This window comes from Gossypium hirsutum, chromosome A07 (assembly GCF_007990345.1).
Source record: "Gossypium hirsutum isolate 1008001.06 chromosome A07, Gossypium_hirsutum_v2.1, whole genome shotgun sequence".
Classification (NCBI taxonomy): Eukaryota; Viridiplantae; Streptophyta; class Magnoliopsida; order Malvales; family Malvaceae; genus Gossypium; species Gossypium hirsutum.
The window spans coordinates 86,640,806-86,657,964 of record NC_053430.1 but is presented as its reverse complement, the minus strand read 5'-3'; the positions used below and the strand labels follow the sequence as shown (position 1 = coordinate 86,657,964).

The 17,159-nt window shown below is 36.5% G+C and overlaps 1 non-coding gene across 1 annotated transcript; it reads right to left on the bottom strand.

Annotated features, from left to right (window-relative positions):
* Positions 1-1,396: 1,396 nt before the first annotated feature.
* On the bottom strand, positions 1,397-1,503 carry LOC121203870 (small nucleolar RNA R71). Its single transcript, XR_005898803.1, has one exon. It is a non-coding gene; the product is annotated as a small nucleolar RNA R71 (small nucleolar RNA).
* Positions 1,504-17,159: the final 15,656 nt, after the last annotated feature.

The following is a 17,159-nucleotide window of genomic DNA, read 5'->3' as shown; positions in this document are numbered from 1 at the left end:
TCTTAATTATGTGTTTTTAATTCTTGCTTTGATATTTCAGGATATTAATTCAAGTTTTGATGTGCTTATTCAGAGGAGAAAAAGTCCCTGTCTAAGAGTAGATCTAACATAATTAAGTGGAGTTGATTACACGCCTAGAGATAGGGTGACATAATTTTACTGGATTAGGGTGAAACCTAATAAGGGAATCCATAAATTGAGTTAATGCAACACTAGGGGTTTTAATTAGAAAGAGATTTCAATTAATCAACCTAGGGTTAGACGTTGGTAGTTTCGAGAGAGATAATAATATAAATTAGGGATTTCTACGGATCAAGTCAAATGAATAAATCATCTAATTCAGAGTCAATAACAAGTGAAGTCTAGGTGGATTTTTCCATAGGTATTGTCCAAATCATTCAGTTTTCCCAAAAGTTATTTTCGCAATTCACTTTCTGTGCATTCTTAGTTTAGTAATTAGTTTAGAAAAAACAAATCCCTTTATTTTTAGGCTAGATAATAAAAAGGAAGTTAATACTGGTACTTTTAGTTCCTTTGGGTTCGACATTCCAGTCTTGCCAGAAGCTATACTACTGTTCGATAAGGTGCGCTTGCCTTTGTCGTGATAATAGTTAGTTTTCAAGAACGGTCAATTATAAATTTAAAACTTATCATGATTTGTTCACACTAAGTTTTTGGCACCGTTGCCGGGGAACTAAAATATTAGGAACGCTGAATTTTTATTACTTTAGCCATTTATTTTATTGCAATTTAAATTTTATTTTATTTTTGTTAATTTTACTAATTTTTTTTCTTCTGGCATGTTTTTATAGTTTATGACTAGAAGAAACCCATCGGGACTATTACTTTTTAATAATGAGATAGAACAACAGCTCACAGAAACCAAAGAAAAATTAGGCGAAGCCTACGTGACATAGAGGAAGGACAAGATGACGATATTCAAACCACAACCGAGGAGATGGCTGAAAATTAGAATAATCAGCTTCCTCCTGTAGTTGCTACAGATCCAATAAATCAGAATCCTGCGTCTCGTACTATATATGATTATGCTAAACCTACTTTAACAAGAGCGAAATCGGGTATAGTTAGACCTGCTATTGCTGCAAATAAATTTGAACTGAAACCTAACACAATTCAAATGATACAACAATTTGTTCAGTTTGATACTTTGCAAGATGAAGATCCAACTACTCATTTGGTGAATTTTCTGAAATTTTGCGACACATTTAAGATCAATGGTGTTTCTGACGATGCCATTCGCCTTTGGTTGTTTCCCTTTTCGTTGAGGAACAAAGTTAAACAGTGGTTGAACTAGTTACCACGAGGGTCAATTACTACTTGGGAACAAATGACCGAAAAATTCTTACTTAAATATTTTTCGCCAGCTAAAATGGCTAAGTTGAGGAATGATATCTCTTCTTTTGTGCAGATGGATTTAGAAACACTCTATGATGCATGGGAGAGATACAAGGATCTATTGAGAAAGTGCCCTCACCATGGGTTAAATTTATGGTTGCAGGTTCAAACGTTTTACAATGGTGTGAACCCCTCAACAGGGCAACTTATCGACGCAGTTGCTGGTGGGACTATCAATAACAAAACACCTAAAATGGCTTATGAATTTATTGAAGAGATGTCACTGAATAATTATAATTGGCAAGTCATGAGGACAAAGCCAACAAAAGAAGTTGGCACTTTTAACATCGATTCGGTCACCATGCTTTTTAATCAAGTAGAAATTTTGAATAGAAAAATTGATGGTTTACTTGGTTCTTCACAGGTTCAACCAGAAATGCAATGCAATGCAATGCAAGTGGAGGAGGAACGAACAATTCAGAATACCCACCTTATGACCACAAAATAATCCTTGACCTCAAAATAATCTTTATACTGATACTTACAATGTAGGATGGAGGAACCACCCAAATTTCTCATAGGGAGGCCAAAGGAATCAGAGACCACTACCCCCTCCAGGCTTCCAACAACAACCTTATTAGCAAGAGAAAAAGCCAAATCTTGAGGAGATGTTTTCAAAATTTATTTCAATAGTGGAAACTCATTTTCAGAACACTGAAACTGCACTTAAAAATCAACAAGCGTCGATCCAAGGACTTGAGAATCAAATTAGGTAGCTGGCTAAGATGATTTCAGAAAGACCACCAGGAAGTCTACCTAGTAACACCAAACCCAATCCAAAAGAGCATGTAAAAGCAGTTACACTAAGGAGTGGGAAAGTGTTAGCTGAACCCGAAAAGAAGCCGCCACAAGAAGCTGACAGAAATAAAGGAGATGAGGTAAAACCTGAAAACAATGACAATCTAATGCCAAAGGAATATAAACCACCAATCCCATATTCAGCAAAGTTGAAGAAAGACTGCATGGATGCACAATTCGGTAAATTTCTTGAACTCTTCAAAAAACTGCATATTAACTTACGTTTTGTTGAAGCTATATCGCAGATGCCTACATATGAAAATTTTTTAAATGAGCTTCTAACAAACAAAAGGAAGTTTGAAGACTTATCTGCAGTGGAACTTAATGAGGAGTGCTCAACCATACTCCAAAATAAACTGCCAACCAAACTAAAAGATCCAGGAAGTTTTACTATTCCCTGCTTAATTGGTAGTTTGAATGTTGATAAGGCATTAGCTGATTTAGGCGCTAGCATTAATTTGATGCCATATAAAATGTTTAAACAACTTGGTCCTGGGGAGCCTAAACCCACTAGGATGAGTATTCAATTAGCTGATAGATCTGTTAAATATCCTACGGGAATTATAAAGGACGTACTTGTAAAAGTAGATAAATTTATATTCCCTCTTGATTTCATTGTGCTTGACATTGATGAGAATGTTGAAGTGCCTTTGATCTTAGGTCGTCCATTTTTAGCCATTGCTAGGGCTGTTATTGATGTGGGTAATGGTAAATTGGTACTTAGAGTAAGTGATGAAGAGATTATTTTTAAAATTTATGATTCCATGAGATTTTCTAGGGAACATGATGACTCATGTTACTTTATTGACTCTATTAATCATGCTACTCAAGACTCTTTTCAGGAAATCGTACATAAGGACAGATAGAATTGTGTCTTGCCCAATGAGAGGGGGTGGATGATGATTCTGGGATAGGAACTGAACTAAATTCCAATCAACCCTCCCCAAGACTAGCAGAATATGAGGGTATTAAGGTAAACGATGAACTTAAGCAAAAACCTTCTATTGAAGAACCTCCCAAACTATAACTTAAACAATTGCCAAATCACTTGGAATATGCATTCCTTAGAAATAATTCTACATTTTCAGTAATTATTGCATCTAACTTGCAACCCAAGGAGAAAGATGAATTACTCCAAGTATTAAGAGAGCATAAAAAGGCCATAGCTTGGAAAATTTTTGATATTAAAGGGATCAACCCTTCTTTTTGCACCCACAAAATTTTAATGGAAGATGAATATAAGCCATGTGTGCAAGCCCAAAATGATTGAACCCCAACATGAAGAAAGTTGTTAAAGCTAAGGTAATTAAACTCCTGGATGCTGGAATTATTTATCCTATTTCTGACAGTTCTTGGGTAAGTCCAGTGCAGGTTGTGCCCAAGAAAGGAGGCATGACTGTTGTAGCCAATGAGAAGAATGAATTAATCCCAACAAGGACAGTCACAGGTTAGAGAGTTTGTATTGACTATGGGAAGCTGAATGATGCCACAAGAAAAGATCACTTTCCCCTTCCATTCATTGACCAAATGTTGGAAAGATTATTAGGGCACATATATTACTGCTTCCTAGACAGACTCTCTGGCTATTTTCAAATCCCAATAGCTCCTGAAGATCAAGAAAAGACGACATTTACATGTCCATACGGTACGTTTGCTTATCGTAGAATGTCTTTTGGATTATATAATGCTCCTGCTACTTTTCAGCGTTGCATGATGGCCATTTTTGACGAACTCGTAGAAGACATCATGGAGGTATTTATGGATGATTTCTTAGTTTTCGGTAACTCTTTCCATCTTTGCCTTAAAAATTTAAAATGAGTCTTAATAATATGCGAGGAAAAAAATCTTGTGCTCAACTGGAAAAAAATGCCACTTTATGGTTCAAGAAGGTATTGTGTTAGGACATAAAATTGAGAGTAAAGGGATTGAGGTTGATAAATCCAAAATTTAAGCCATTGAGAAACTACCTCCCCCTAAATCGGTTAAGGCTATTAAAAGCTTTTTAGGACATGCTGGGTTTTATAGAAGATATATTAAAGATTTTTCTAAAATAGCTAAGCCTTTGACTAAATTCCTAGAAAAAGATGTGCCTTTTATTTTCTATCAGGAAAGTTTAGAAGCATTTAATACTTTAAAGGATAAATTGACTAAAGCTCCAAGTATAATTGCACCTGATTGGAATTCACCTTTCGAACTAATGTGCGATGCGAGTGATTTTGTAGTAGGTGCAGTTTTGGGACAACGAAGAGATAAGCATTTTCAACCTATCTATTATGCTAGCAAAACTTTGACAGTCGCACAAGAAAACTACACCACACGGAAATTTTGTTATTGCAAGTATTGGGCTACTAGCTGTGGTTTTTGTATTCGATAAATTTTAGCCATATCTAATATTGTCTAGAGTTGTCGTTTATACTGACCATTCTGCTCTTCGCTATCTTTTAACTAAGACTGATGCAAAACCTCGACTCATTTGATGGATTTTGTTATTGCAAGTATTCGACTTGGAGATTAAGGATAAGAAAGGAACTGAAAATCTCGCGGCTGGTCATCTTTCCATGCTTGAAAATTCAAGTACCAAAGAGCTAGACAAAGTTGAAATAAATGATTCATTCCCTGAGGAACAATTTTTTGCTATATCTGACTCTGAGGTACCTTGGTTTGCAGATATTGCAAATATTTTTAGCTGCTAACATTATCCCAAAATGGTTGAAACATCAACAAAAGAAGCGATGCTTTACTGATGTGAAAAACTACTTTTGGGAAGACCCTTCCCTTTTCCGTATATGTGCAGACCAAGTCATTAGGAGATGCGTTACAAGGACGGAAGCATTGAAAATCTTAGAACATTGTCACTCAGGACCGACTGGAGGATATTACAGTGGGAATAAGACCGCACATAAAATACTCGAATCAGGTTTTTATTGGCCCACTCTATTCAAAGATGCCAACAGGTATGTTACTTCTTGTGACAAATGCCAAAGGACAGGTAATATCTCTAAACGTGATGAAATGCCTTAGACATATATGCTTTCATGTGAAATATTTGACGTTTGGGGTATCGACTTCATGGGACCATTCCTTAGTTCATTTTGGAATAAATACATCTTAGTATCCGTCGATTATATGTCCAAATGGGTTGAAGCCCAAGCTTTACCTACTAATGATGCTAGAGCAGTAGTACATTTCCTTAAGAAACTTTTCTCTCGATTTGGAACACTTAGAGCAATCATCAGTGATAGAGGTACTCATTTTTGTAACACCCAATTTGACAAGATCCTTAAGAAATACAAAATTCACCGCCGAACAGCTACCCCTTACCGCCCTCAAACTAGTGGCCAAGTCGAAGTGGCAAATAGAGAGCTTAAACGTATCCTAGAAAAGACAATAGAATTGAACAAGAAGGATTGGGCGATAAAAGTAGATGATGCTTTATGGGCTTATAGAACTATTTTTAAGACCCCCATAGGAACATCACCTTACAGACTTGTTTATGGAAAAAGTTGTCATCTACCATTTGAGTTAGAACACAAGGCATTCTGGGCTATAAAATTTCTAAACCTTGATCCCAAACTTGTAGGTGAAAATAGGTTGATGCAGTTGAACGAGTTAGAATAGTGGTGAACCAATGCATATGAAAATTCACGCCTATACAAGGAAGCAACGAAGCACCACCACGACGCTCGTTTAAGACAACGAAAGCAATTTGAAGTTAGATATCTTGTCCTGTTGTATAACTCGAGGCTCAAATTGTTCCCTGGGAAGCTTAAATCACGATGATCAGGTCCTTTCATAGTCCAAACTGTCTTTCCATATGACACAGGAGAGGTAAGTCACCCATCACAAGGCATTTTCAAGGTAAATGGACATTACCTCAAACTCTACAATGGTGAGAATTTCAAAGACGATAGAAAGGAGCTACGGCTCCACGAACTTCCCTAAATATACCCACAAGATAGAGTCGAGCTTAGACTCTAAATAAGCACTTTTTGAGAGGCAACCCAAGCACTAACCTTATTAAATAGGGTTTAATTTTTCTTTAATTGTTCTTAGTTTAACTGCAGGAAATTTTGACATTTGACAGGGACAAACACGGCCTATCCCACGGGTGTGCTTTAGGCCATTCTCATACCATGGGCAGAGACACGGCCGTACGATACGGCCATGTGAAAACAGAGTAAAAAATTTTCCCAAAACACGCGATTCGATATATTGCCACGGTCGTGGGACATGGCCGTGGGCAATCCTGTCAAAATAACATGGGCATGCGCCACACCCGTGGAAGAAACTGTGAAATTAACACGGGTGTGAGACACGCCTGTGTCACCAACCGTGGTCAAGACTGTCAAAAGAACATGGGCGTGTGCATATATACACGGGCGTTGGAGAAGCAAACCACATCGCGCACGGTCGTGTGATACGACCATGTGACCACACGGGCGTGTCCTTAGGCCGTGTGGCAATTTCTCATTTCACAATAAACATGGGCTGGACGCGAGCCACACGAGCATGTGACACGGTCGTGTGAGACCAGTGTTGGGCGACACGGCCGTGCCTCTTTTCAAACTCGTTTTATTTTTATTGTTATTTGTTTTACTTTTATTTCTATTTATTTTTGAATACTCATATTTTATAGTTTTAAACTCTACCTATCTTTATGGTAATCATCGAATTATTCCCTTAACTCCCCTTCACATTAGTGTCTTCTCATTTATCCCTTAGAATCATGTCTTTCCTTCAGCTTTATCTTCAATTCTTGCTCTAGCGAATCCAAGGATTTCATCCACAATCTCAGGGCAGTTTCACTTATCTTTCTCTCTTTCGATATCATATTTATTTCGCTATTATATATCTTTGTACATTGAGGACAATGTCTATCTTAAGTGTAGGAGGTTCATTTATATCTTTATCAGAAAAATCCTTAAATTCTGTCTTATTCTCACTTGGCTCACTCATATCACTATTAGAATGAATTTTGATTAACTTATTATTTTTTATTGATAAATCTTGGATTAAAACATAGGCATTCATGCATTGATTGTTTAAACTTTAAGGAATTAGAGAATCAAGCATGATAAGATGATTTTTTGAGAACTAAAAATTTTTAGGTTGTTTCCCCAAGTTTAGGTATTATCTTGAGTTGAAATTCACAAGTCTAACACCAAAAGCCATAATTTTTGTGAGATATTAAGCCTTTAGAGCATTTATTATTTCTTTCATGCTCACTTTTATTATTTCTTTGAGTGTATCAATATCGAATTGTTATTTCAGAACTTGCTTGATTTGATATGTTAAGATGATAAAGGCACCTAGGTTTAACCCACTCACTCCATAAAAGCCTACCTTCATAATTAACCCTTTGTGAACCCCCTTGAGCCCAACAACCCATTCATTGATCTACCCTCAATATTAACCCATAACCCATTATTGTTGAAATCCCCTAAATTAATGTGATCCCTATTTTTGTCGAGATTTGATTTGAATAAATTGCTTAGCTATGTTTTATTTTTGATAACTAGTCTATGTTATTTGATTTGTTCTTAAAAAAAATACATACTTACATATTAGTAGTAATTCGTTATTTAGAGCTTAAGTATTTAATTCTATATTCTGGGAAGAGAAGCTCAACTCTAGGATTAACTAATTAGGAATGTAATTTGTCAGTTTAGTATTTTTCTAGTTAGGTAATTTTTCAATTCAATCTCAATTCTAACCTTCTCTTTCAGCTTGTGACCACACCCCCTAACCATAGCTATGTTATAACCCTCTAAAGACCTTTTGATTAATGTATCATCTCAATATATAGTGGTGGAGAGTTGATTTTCATGCAAGCCTATGGTAATAACTTTTCATATTGACTAATAAGAGTGATCTGAGGGAATCTTTAGTGAGGATGTGGAACTCTGTGATATTTTGAATCAAAGGTGATTACTTAGATGAGGGGAGACACCTATGTTTTCGTGATAAAATGCTCAACTTGGAATGTTTGAAACTTTGATGTCCTTCGAGTTGAATTTTCAATGTATGATTACTTATGGATTATTTTGAGATACTATTAATGAGAATTATAAGTTGAGAAGAATTTATTTTGATTGTGAGTTGAGGATTTTGCTTGAGGACAAGCAAACGCTTAAGTGTGGGGGTATTTGATAAACCATAATTTATACATATTTTTATCCCATGCTAAGCACATTTATGGATGATTTCTCCTTAGATTTGGTGAATTTGATGCTCTAACCCTTTAATGTCATGTTTTATACTTAGGTGAGCATAGGAGAGTAAAAAGAGTGAGAAACAGGCCAAAAATGAAGAAAATGGGTCGACGTGGGAAATCAACACGGCCTAAACTTCCTCACACGGATAGTTCACAAGCCCGTGTTGTTTTAACAGATTGCAAAACGGCCTAAGCCATCTCACACGGGCGTGTCCTTGTCGAGCCCAAGTCTAGTCCTATTCAGAAAAGGCCACTCTTGAGGGTTTTGAAGCATTCTAAAGCCTATATAAATGCCCTAGGAGGTACCTAGAAGAGACACAGGGAGTAGGAGGCAAAAAATTACTCGAAGAAAGCCGATTGATCCATTTCAGAAGTTGGATTATCCTTCAAGACTGAAAATCTCCCTTCAATTTCCCTTTAGGATTTTTTGGGTTTTCTTTGTGTTTTGTTATCATTATTCTTTTGAGATGTTTTCTTCCATAAATATGAACTAAACCCCTCTAAATACCTAAGGGTAATGAAACCTAAGACGAATCTTGTTATTATTATTTGAATTATATGATAAATATTTAATTTGTTCTTAATTATGTGTTCTTATTTGATATTTCAGGATATTAATTCAAGTTTTGATGTGCTTATTCAGAGGAGCAAAAGTCCCTATCTAAGAGTAAATCTAATATAATTAAGCGGATTTGATTGCACGGCTAGAGATAGGGTGACATAATTTTGTTGGATTAGGGTGAAACCTAATAAGGGAATCCATAAATCGAGTTAATGCAACACTAGGGGTTTTAATTAGAAAGAGATTTCAATTAATCAACCTAGGGATAGACGTTGTTAGTCTCGAGAGAGATAATAATATAAATTAGGGATTTCTACGGATCAAGTCAAATGAATAAATTGTGTAATTCAGAGTCAATAACAAGTGAAGTCTAGGTGGATTTTTCCTCAGGTATTGTCCAAATCATTCAGTTTTCCCAAAATTTATTTTCGTAATTCACTTTCTGTGCATTCTTAGTTTAGTAATTAGTTTAGATAAAGCAAATCCCTTTATTTTTAGGCTAGATAATAAAAGGAAAGTTAATACTGGTACTTTTAGTTCATTTGGGTTCGACATTTCGGTCTTACCAAAAGCTATACTACTGTTCGATAAGGTGCGCTTACCTTTGTCGTGATAATAGTTAGTTTTCAAGAACAGTCAATTATAAATTTAAAACTTATCACGATTTGTTCACACTAGAAATTTCAGCTAAAACTCAATCCAGCAAAATGTACCTTCGGGGTCAGGTCAGAAAAACTGCTAGGATTCATGGTCAGTGAAAAAGGGATTGAAATTGACCCAGATAAAGTCAAGGCTATACAGGAGTTGCCTCAGCTGTGCACTCAAAAATAAGTTTGAGAATTCTTGGGAAGACTAAATTACATTGCCCTGTTCAGTTCACAATTAATTGAAAAATACAACCCTATATTCCGTCTCCTTAATAAACACAACCCCGATGTTTGGGATAAGGAGTGCCAGAAGACTTTTGACAAGGTTAAGAAATACTTGTCCAATGTCTTAGTGTTGACACCACCTAGTCTAGATAAGCTACTAATATTGTATTTGGCAGTATTTGAAAATTCTATGGGATGTGTACTTGGCCAACATGATGAGTCAGAAAGAAAAGAAAAAGTGATATATTACCTCAGTAAGAAGTTCACTGAGCGTGAGACGAGATACTCGCCAATTGAAAAGTTGTGTTGTGCCTTAATCTGGACAACCAAATATTGAGACAGTATATGCTGCATCACACAACTTGGCTCATCTCAAAACTCGATCCTCTGAAGTACATGATGGAGTCGACTGCTTTGAATGGAAGAATGGCCCGATGGAAGATTCTGCCTTCTGAATTTGATATAGTCTATATGAACCAGAAAGTTGTAAAAGAGAGTGCAATAACAGATTTTCTAGCCAGTAGAGCTCTAGAAGACTAGGAGCCTCTGAACTTTGATTTCCCAAATAAAGATCTAATGTACGTGGCAACCACTGAAGAAGACTCTCAAGAAGGTTATCATTGGAAGCTAAAATTCAACGGAGCATCAAATGTTGTGGGTAATGGAATCGAGGCAGTCTTGGTATACCCAAACGGAGATTATTATCCCTTCACTAGTAAATTGGATTTTGATTGCACAAACAATATGACCGAATACGAAGCATGTATCATGGGAATTCGTGCAGCCATAGAACGCAAGATTAAAGTGCTAGAGGTATATGGGGATTCTGTGCTAGTGATCTATGAGCTTAAAGGTGAATGAGAGACAAGAGATCAAGTTGATCAACTATCGAAGTTTGGTCCTTGAATTAATTAAAGAGTTTGATGATATCATCTTCTGCTACCTCTCGCGAGAAGAAAATCAGAGGGCTGACGCCTTAGCAACTTTTGCTTCTATGATCAAGGTGAACAAACAAGTGGTTGTGAAACCGAGCCAAATGAGTATTTACGAGGCTCCGGCTCATTGTCACAACATCGAAGAAGAAGAATAAAATGATGATCATCCTTGGTACCACGATATACTGCGATATGTAAAGAATCATGAGTACCCCGACCAAGCTACTAAGAATGACAAAAGGATGTTGAGAAGACTGGCCAGTGATTATGTCTTGGATGGGGAGATCCTATACAAAAGAAGAAAGGATCAGGTGCTATTAATATGTGCGGACATTATAGAGGCTAAGAAAATATTGGAAGAAGTCTATGAGGGCATCTGTGGGACACACGCTAATGGCTTTACAATGGCCAGGAAAATTATGAGGTTCGATTATTATTGGTCCACCATGGAAGGGGAATGTATTAACTATGCCAAAAGATGTCATAAGTGCCAAATCTATGGAGACAAGATTCATGTGCCTCCTTCACCTCTACATGTTATGACATCTTTATGGCCTTTCTCTATGTGGGGCATGGATGTCATTGGGCCAATTTCGCCAAAAGCTTCAAATGGGTATCGATTCATCTTTGTGGTCATCGATTGCTTTACCAAGTGGGTAGAGACCGCTTCATATGCTAACGTTACAAAATCGGCAGTTAGCAAGTTCCTAAAAAAGGAAATCATTTTTTGATATGGAATGCCAGAAAGGATCAAAACTTACAATACATTGAATTTGAACAATAGTACGATAGCAGAGGTCTGCAGTCAGTTCAAGATTAGACACCACAACTTGTCACCGTATCGCCCAAAGATGAACGATGCAGTCGAGATAGCCAATAAGAACATCAAGAAGATTGTGGGGGAAAATGACTGAAACTTATAAAGATTGGCATGAGAAGTTACCATTCACCCTTTATGCTTATCGAACATCTGTCAGGACCTCTACCGGGGCAATGTCTTTCTCACTAGTTTATGGAATGGAGGCAGTTTTACCCATCGAGGTCGAGATTCCTTCCCTTAGAGTTTTGTCAGAAGTGAAGTTGAATAAAGCAGAATGGATCCAATCTCGATATGATCAGTTGAATTTGATTAAAGAAAAAAGGCTAAAGGCTATCCGTCATGGTCAAATGTACCAAAAACGGATGATGCGAGCTTACAATAAAAAGGTTCGTTCCAGAGAATTCCACGAGGGAGACCTATATTGAAAAAGATCTTGCCCATACAAAAAGATTTTAGGGAAAAATGGATGTCGAATTGGGAAGGACGTTGTGTGGTAAAGAAAGCCTTTTCTTGAGGAGCATTGATATTGACCGAAATGGATAGCAAGACTTTACCCGATCTTGTGAATTCAAATTCGGTTAAGAAATACTTCACCTAAAAAAAAAAGGAGAGGCCAAGGCGAAAACCCGCAAAGGGTGCCTTGAGACCAAAGGAGGTTTTTGACTTGAAAACCTGTAAAGGGAAACTCAAATTTTGATAAAAGAATAGGGCATACAATAGTCTTACGATACCTGAATTAACAAGGAGGAGGTATGCTATATCTTAGGGCATCGACAAAGTACTTCAGATCTCCTAAATGCATGTTGAGCTCAAAAAGGGTCCTCAAGAAGTCTATGCAGAGAAGCTCATGCTGCGATATCTGGGGCACCTATTTTCCTTTTATTCATTTTTTATTCCAACAATGTTTGCTTTCTTTGATTAATCTACTCTCTTCAAATTTTTTTTCTGATAAATTTCAGTTTTGTTCATCATTACGATCTTTTTCAAGTATTTTGCATTCAAATAATCATTAATGGACTAGTGATACTTTCACAAAAGGAGTTCTGCATACTACTCTGAAAGCTTCTAAATAGTACAGGAACCTGAAACATGACTATTATTTAGAACTAACCAAACCTAAGGGTTGGGAACATTTGAGAAAGAAGGGTTTAAATTGGGACTACCTCTTCGGGTTTTATGTCCAAGATTTAAGCTGAACAAGAAGACAAGATATTGTTTCAGTGGTAGAACCTTGATGAAAAAAGAGCAATGGCAACCCAAACATTAAAAAGGGATCATTTTCATGACATTCTACATTGATGCAAATATCATTCATACACATCTAGTTAGGAGCATTTGATTCATTCTGATCATCACATCCTAATCATTTGGCATAAACATAGGCCGATGAAATCGATTCTACAGATCATATCCCTAGAGGATGGTATAGCAACATTGGTAAATTCACAGATCCTATCTCCCTAAGCAGTAGTGGAGTAGGCTGAAGATTGTAGATCTTGTCTCCCTAAGCATTAGTGGAGCAAATCAAAGATGGAAAATCTTATCTCCCTAAGCAGTAGTGGAGCAGATTTAAGCCACCATCCTATCTCCCTAAGCTGAAGATTACAGATCTTATCTCTCTAAAGTTGTAGTAGAGTAGATCATAACAAACCGTATCTCCCTGAAGTTGAAGTGAGCAGGTTGAAGTTAAAGTCTTATCTCCCTGAAGTTGCAGTGGAGCAGACTGAAGATAACGAATCTTATTTCCCTGAACTTGCAGTGGAACAAATTGAAGCTATAAATAAACAAATCTTATCTCTCTGAAGTTATAGCAGAGCAGATCATAGAAAACCTTATCTCCCTGAAGTAGCAGTGAGTAGGTTGAAATCAAGTCTTATCTCCCTGAAGTTGTAGTGGAGCAAATTGAAGATAGCAAATCTTATTTCCCTGAAGTTACAGTGGAACAGATTGAAGCTATAAATTACAGATCTTATCTCTATGAAGTTGCAGTAGAGCAGATCAAAACAAACCTTATCTCATTGAAGTTGCAGTGGAGCAAGTTGAAGTTAAAGTCTTATCTCCCTAAAGTTGCAGTGGAGCAGACTGAAGATAGCGAATCTTATTTCCCTAAAGTTGTAGTGGAATAGATTGAAGCTATAAATAAACATATCTTATCTCTCTGAAGTTGCAGTAGAGCAGATTATAGCAAACCTTATCTCCCTGAAGTAGCAGTGAGCAGGTTGAAATCAAGTTTTATCTTCCTGAAGTTGTAGTGGAGCAGACTGAAGATAGCAAATCTTATTTTCCTGAAGTTACAGTGGAACAGATTGAAGCTATAAAATACAGATCTTATCTCTCTAAAGTTGCAGTAGAGCAGATCAAAACAAACCTTATCTCCCTAAAGTTGCAGTGGAGCAGGCTGAAGTCACTAGTCTTATTTCCCTAAAGTTGCAGCGTAGTAGATCAAAGATAGCAAACCTTATCTCTCTGAAGTAGCAGTAGAGCGGGTTGAAGTTACAAATCCTATCTCCATGAAGTTGCAGTGGAACAGACTAAATGATACGATCCGCCTCGGGGTGAGTCGAGTCGTATGCGAGTTTGCCCAATCGTCTACGAGAAAGTATCATTCGACTCTTTTAAAGAAGATGTTTTTAGGTTAAATAATGCGGAAGCTTTTTAAAAAGGGTTTAAAGATGGGTTTGAAATATGAATATTAAAGGTTCAGTTTTAAAAAAAACAAAAGAATGAAAATAGATTGAAGGTAGTTTAATAAATGATGGTTATGGAAGTTGGTGAACTTAAAAGCAAGTAAGAACCAATATTAGGAAATATTGACCCAAGTACTTATACGCTTTCAAGGTGAAAATGAAAATGATAGAACCTCGACCCACTACTTAACAAAGTAAGAACCTCGATATATGGGTGAACGCCACACTATTTGATAGTGATAAGTTCAGGATAGTAAAGAACAGGGTTGACACCACTAGGCTTCCTAGATAAGCCAACGGAGTCCTCAACAAAATATGAGAGAAATAAATCTCACAAATTCCATGAAAGTTTAACAAAGTTTCATTAAATGAAAAGTCTCACCTCTTACAAATGAAATAACATATATTTATAGCCTAAATAAAAGTAGCCGAATGGACAAGCTTAGAAGTTAAGAAATTTGGCCATAAACACCTAGATAATTCTAGAACAAAAATCATGAATAACCATGAATGTGCAGCCCTTTAATGTTCCATCATCCCCCTTGGTCGAATGAAGCTTTAATGAACCTTGAATACTTAAATGGTTAGCTTGAAAATGCATGGATCATGCATGAAACGTCCCAATGTATGTTCCTCCATAAATTCAGTCCATGAACCTTCAAAAACATGAACATTAAATAGCCTCTACTTGCATGAACGTCTCCAATACATGTACTCCCTTAAATGCTATCCATTGAACCTCAATTCTACATGTACCTCTTCATACATTGCACCAAGCCCTACAAGAACTTGCATTAATTTCCTTCCATGCATGAATGTGTGCCGTCCAAAGGGATTAGATCTTCTAGATACATTCATGCATGAATCTTCATCATTCATGTAACCGAGTGTGCATTTGAACCCAAACATTCATGTATTTTGTGTATTCATATATTTGACAAATACATGAACTTGTAAACACCTTGAATCTGGTCATGCATGCACCTAATTAAATGTTGTTCATTCATGCATGTGGGATGTCCAAAAGAGATGTTTCTTCAAGCATTCATTGCGCCGTCCATGAGCATTGCACCTACAAGAAATAAAACAATTCATAAGACATCATGTGAACACACATAAATTCAGCACAATGTGAACAAATTTAAGATATGTGATATCTATGACATATTAATAACAAATATTAATATAAAACAAATTTAATGCTTAACTAAATATATTCGAATTTTATTTAATCCATTAAAGTCAAAAATCGGGTTTGAGCTAAAATGAGCTAAGCTTTAGCCCTTGAGCTAAAGTTGAGCTGAGGTTAAACTCCTAAGCTGAAGTTGAGCTAAGGTTTAGCACGTGAGTTGAAAATGAGCTAGGAGTAAGCTCGATTTAGCTCAGGCAAATAGATTACGCTCGAATAAGCTGGATTTGAGCTCGTGGAGCTGGAAACGAGCTGGGATCAGCTTGCCAATATGTCACGGCTCGACTAGGGAGACTTGTTCGAAGAGGTTTGCTGGGCGCGCTCGCATCATTCCCCCTCTCTTTTAGGCGACTTGTCCTCAAGCCGAACCGTTTGTCTAAAGGACAATATTTTTTCTTGCTTGGTTTTCCTCGATCGAATGGGACAAAGGATATCAAGCAAACCAAAAATTGATTCACCAATGGACAAGTTAACACATTACCATCATAAATAAGTAGCAGAGGGTTAAGACAATAAAAACCAATAGATAACCCGAATGTTGAGCAAAAGACGAATCTTATCTTACCGAATTGACTTACCAATTTTGGCAATGACAAGTGGAAAGTATGTAAATTCGGATGGTACATGTAAAATTTAGCCCAAAGGTCATATGGCAAGAATTTTATTCGTTCATAACATGGATACTTCACATTGTCGCTCAATTTCGATATGTCATCAATATGATCAATTGAACAAAATAGAAACAAGGAATGATCAATCACGCATCTTAACAAACAAGAATGAATTCCTCGTTTCAACCACAACATTCCAAATGGATCAAAACAAACCTCATTTTGCCGTATTCAATTAAATGGAATAATATGGCCACTATCCATAAAATCATTACTAACAACACCGAGTTCTTTTCTTTTTAAACAAAGTAAAGGCATTTGTGACTTACTTTGTAAGTTACATGACGAAAGTTCAAATTTACCTCGTTCTCGCAGATCAAACCTTCACTCCTTAGCAAGGTAATGCAATCGATAATTTGAACTCGAACAAACCTGTAAAGGTGAAAAGTCAAAAAGACAATTCATGCTTTTCAAAATATAAGTTCCACATGAATGGAAAATGTTAAGGTCACCACGAAAAATGTACTTAAAAGGACAGGATAAAATGTTATTCACAGATGGAACGTTTGACTTAATTCCGGGATTAAAAATAAAATTTTCAGAATCAAAAACTTGGTTTTGATTTTGTAATCTAGCCACATGCTTTATTTCCAAAAATAAAGATAAGACTCGAAGAAGATGAGAAGGTAAAACAAAGTTACTTACAATAAGATCACAATGCTTACCTTTTCTTGGAAACAACTCGAAATGGCTTACTCCCGGCTTAAAGACTCAGTTTTGATCACTTATCCCAAATTGCAACAAAAATTTCATTTTCACAGATAAGTCGCAAAAGTGAATCAAAAGAGACTTTAAACTGACAAATACACAAGCGTTCATGCTTCACAAATCCTAGTCGAACAAACAGTCCGAAACATGGAAATTTTGCATAGAAATTCAAAGATTTCTCTTGAAGAGCAAAATCAAACAGATCAAATATTTCATGCAAAAATCTTTTAACGCATATATCGAGCAAAGAAGTTGTGTTCATGCGACTTTTCAGAAATTCAAATCCA